Genomic DNA, 4,508 nt, shown 5'->3' with positions numbered 1-4,508 from the left:
TACCTGCGTTTGCTCCTGTGCCTGTCCCCATCGCCGCGGTGCTCTCCTGGCGCAAGGCAGCAGGGATGCTCTGATGGACAGACAGACCCCCAAAAGCAAAGGGGTGGAGGACAGCCCTCAGCCCCTGGTGGCTGCACGTACGTGCACGTCATTAAATCAGTCATTTTTGAGGTGTTTCTCCAGATCAGTGACCTCCCCGGGAGGTCCCGGGCCCCAGCTCACCACACAGACATGGCAGGGTGGGGGTTTTTTGCAGGAATCGCCCCAATTTGCGTTCCTGGGTGCTGAGCACTGAGGACCCAGCGCTGGCGTGAGCACCCATTGCATCGCCGCCAGGCCCGAGCTGCAAACAAAAAGAGCCATAATACCATTTTGTGACAATTTTCACTGAGTTTTTTCCCCCCCCCGACAACTCTGGAACCGTGCTGGCGGAGAGGAATTTCACTCTGACTCTCACTGCTTCCCAGAGGGAGGTGAACTTTCTGGCTTCATCAAAATAAATGTAGGAGATTTTCTGCTAAGGATCAGGGTGGCTTTGGGAAGCGCCTGCCTCCTCCTGCGTGCGGGATCCCTCGGGATATCGAGCTCACCATGGTGCGATTTTGGGACAGGGCACGTTAATTTGGGGCATGCTGCAGCTCTGCAGCGAGGAAGCACAGACTTTGCCGCCTTCCCCCTGCCTCCCTCCAAATCCCCCTTTCCCTCGCATTCCCATCCCTGCAGCCCAGGCTGGTTAACACGTACAATCCCAGAATGTTTATTTTCATTCCTTTGCCTTATATTCCCTCTTTTCCCCTCGAACCGTCTCCCCAGGGAGGAGCAGCTCCCACGGGGTGACCCCCCCGGAGCAGCTCCTCCGCTCACGTGGACCTCGAGGGACCGCGGACGATGGTTCGACGCTGCCCTCGGCATCTCCCAGTGCCCAGCATCACGCCGTCCAAGTACCGGATGGCACAAAGCCAACAGAAAAATTATCTGCGGGATCTCAGTGCTATGAAGCGCCCAAGAGCCAGCCTTGATTTATATATTTTGATATCACGGTAGAGATCAAACTAAATATAGGCAAGCAAAAATACATCCCCAGTGCGAGCTTTGTACAATACAAATGGAGACAATTAAGTCACAGCAAGGAAAGAAATTAATCTAATGATCTTTACAGGCTCACCATCTAGGAGCTGATTAGCTATGAAGGGAAAGAACGACGAGAAACGCAGCTGAACGTGATTTTTCCACTCTCCTTATGGCCATTTCTAGTGTATCCCTTTCTTTTGCCGCAAGGAGGGGAGCAGGGACTCTGACGGTCTCATCCGAAGCACCTCCACGGTGATGGGGAACGACGTCGCTCTGCATAGCCCTCAGCATCCGTGCTGGGACTGAAAACGGGATGACTCCCAGCGATTCTGGTTTTTCCCCTCTAATTTACTGAAAACCTTCAGAGAAAGCCCTCCGCCACCTGGATGTTGTCCCCCGACCCTCACGCACGTGAGCCCGTCGGGTGTCCCCGGGGATGCCGGGATTGCCCGAGTGGGATGCTGGACACCGAGTGCTTTGGTGACAGAACGGGGATGGGAAAGGGGGGATGGCGCTGCCAACAGGGAGATGCCAGAGGAAAACCAGCCAACTCTGCCCAAGGTCCATCCTGGGGAGAAGGGGACCCTGGATGCCTGGAAACATTCCAGGTCAGGTCGGACGGGGCTCTGAGCAACCCGATCTAGTCGCAGATGTCCCTGCTCATTGCAGGGGGGCTGGACTAAATGACCCAAACCATTCTATGATTCTATACCCCATGCCTGGAGACCTCATCCAGGCTCCAGCTCCACGGCAAAAACCGGTTTTGAAGCAAACGTACAACTCCACGGCGTGTGACCGCGCAGGGGCCGCGCTGGGGCACGGACCCCCGGGGGAGCAAAGCCCCCCAACCCTCGGGGCTGCCGCCTCCATCGCTTTGCCCCCCCCGGCTCTCCTCCGTGCCCTGACCGACCTCGCCGGCGCTGGACCCGGCCGGAGCCACGTGAGACCCTCTCACCCCAACCAGCTGCCTTCTGCGCGTGGTTTGGTGTCGATACCCACGCCAGATACAACACACAAAAGAAACAGCTGGCCGCTTCCCCCCCCCCGCCACCTCCTTGCCGAAAACCAGATGATCCCAAATTGTTCCTCCCACCGCTTGCGAGGCGCGGGAGCGATGCCTCCCTAGGGTTGGAAGGCAATATCCAGAAATTTGGGGGGGGGGGGACACGACACATGGAGATGCGGCCATGCTGTGGCCCCCCTCCCGGAGCAGGACAGCCCCCGCGGCCACCCCCGCGCCGTCCTGAGCTCAGCTGCAAGATATGCAAGGAATGAAAACGCCCGGTCCGTGGCTAAACGTGCGGTCCCTGTGATCCGCCGGGCCCAGACAAAAGGCTGCCTTGTGCTCAGCGCCTGCGTCTGCCGGGTGGTAAAAACATCACGGGTCTCGTGTGAGGGGCTGCGGGCCTCCGGCTGGGAAAAGAAACGGCGAAGCTGTCCCTGCAGGGATACAGATGGTTCCTCGGCATCGGCTTAGGACCGTATAGTGCAGAAAAGGGGATAAAAGAATTGCAGTTATTTGCTAACGTTATCCAGGCTACTTTAAATATTGCAGTTAGCTTTTGTTAAAGGTTAAGTCATCTCTTGGGCTGTAAATATCAGGTATCCTCAGCCTGTGGCGTAGGGAAAGACCCTGCTCCCTCTGGCAGGGCAGGAGCGGGGCCGGGACCCCCGGGGGGGACACGCAGGCACAGGGAGAGCCGGGCAAGAAATCTCCATCGGCCTCTGAAACGGGGCCATGGCCACGTTCAAAGCACAAGGAGGGAGCAGAGCACCTCGAGCCCGATGTGCACGCAGAGCCCCATGCAACTGGTGAACACGAGCTTTGCGGTTAATTAAATTAGCGGGCCGTTCCCAGGCGGTGGGGACGTGCCTTGGCTCAGCTCCTTTGACATCTGCGGGCAGCTCCTGCCCGCTGCCTCCTCACGTGGGGTGACAACTGGGTGCTGGGACGAACCTCTTAACGCTGGGGGAGAGGCAAAACCGATGACCGGCAGCTTTCCCGGGTCCGAGTTGAAGCACAGGGTGTGAAACGCAATAAATTCCGCTTTCTCTTTCCTCCTCCAGTCTTGCCCATGCGGGTGGCAGAGAAAATCAGCACCTCTCGGTTTATCACCCAAAAACTGCCCCATCGGCGGCTTAGATGGTGTCAGTTCAGTGACTATCAGCAGAATTTAGTATTATTAGAAGAGATGAATGTCTCGGTGGCAAAGGCAGATTTATTTGCTGCAGGGGAATGAGCTGCCATGGGGGCACGTCGACAGCACCTCTGCTTTGGGGTCCGTGGGACCAAGCTGGCCCCCAGCACCCCATCCTGTCCCCACGGCTCGGCACGGAGGGGCCGCTTGGCCCTGCTTTTGCCAGGGATGGAGGACAGTTATCAGCAGGGGTGAAATGGGCCGTGATTTCATCTCCTAGAAATCTCTCATCGTCGTACCGAGGTGTCTCCTCCTTTTTGCAGCACCCACCTATTTGCAGGGGAAAAGACGGAGTATCCTCGGAGCATCCCTTGGGGCAGCCCCTCCGGCAGGGCCACCAAGCCCGGGCTGAAAGCAGCAGAAATACAATATTTTGTCAATTGCTCCATCTAGTGCCATTTCAGCAGAAAAAGCAGCAGGAGCACAACGCCCGGAGCCGCTGCGGCCGGGGCCTGCGCAGTTTTCCCTGGCTGGTGTCTGTAGCAGTTCGGTGAGGATGCGCCAGGTCCCCGTCCTGGTCCAGCGCTGGTGACATCCCTTGGTCCAGCGCTGGTGACATCAGCCGATGGCAGCCGTGCACAAGGGGCTCGGGAACACAATGTCTCCCCCGTACGCTGCTAGGTGGGATGAAGAGAAGGATAACAAAAGCACTAAGTGATTTCTTAAGAGTTGAAAATGCTCGTAGGGAATATTATGTTTTCAAGGGCAAATATTTCCACGTAAAGGTTTATAGTCCCATTTTGAGAAAGATGAGAGAAATATGATAAACGAAGCATAGGCTTTTAGCCGTGGGTCTGCAGGGTAAGGGCGGATCTCAAAACTCTGGCAGGGTGGGCTCAAGCCGTCGAGGAGATGAGGACCAGCTGCTGACACGTCACTGAAACCCAAGCGTCACCCAAAGACCAGGGACCACGTAACCCCAGCACCTGCGACCTGCAAGGGGGACGTCTGGCGTGGAGGGGGTTAAACAACACGCAACCACCAACAGCTCACGCTTTACCCTGCACAGGGTAACACCAACACAGACAGCAACCATCCCCGTTTGCTACCCCACTCCCCGATTTAAAAACCAGCAATATTACAAAATGTTTGCCCACATAATAATAATTTGCCCAGTTTGATCTGCTCCCCCCGATGCAGCAAGCGAACAGGTTTTTGTGAGCATCAGGAGCGGCACACTGATTCCTGCTTCTCTGCCAGGAGCAGTAGAGGACCCAGCTCAGAAATAAACCTGTCTCT

The sequence above is a fragment of the Harpia harpyja genome, chromosome 11 (assembly GCF_026419915.1).
Source record: "Harpia harpyja isolate bHarHar1 chromosome 11, bHarHar1 primary haplotype, whole genome shotgun sequence".
Lineage (NCBI taxonomy): Eukaryota > Metazoa > Chordata > Aves > Accipitriformes > Accipitridae > Harpia > Harpia harpyja.
This window is presented reverse-complemented; position numbering follows the sequence as displayed.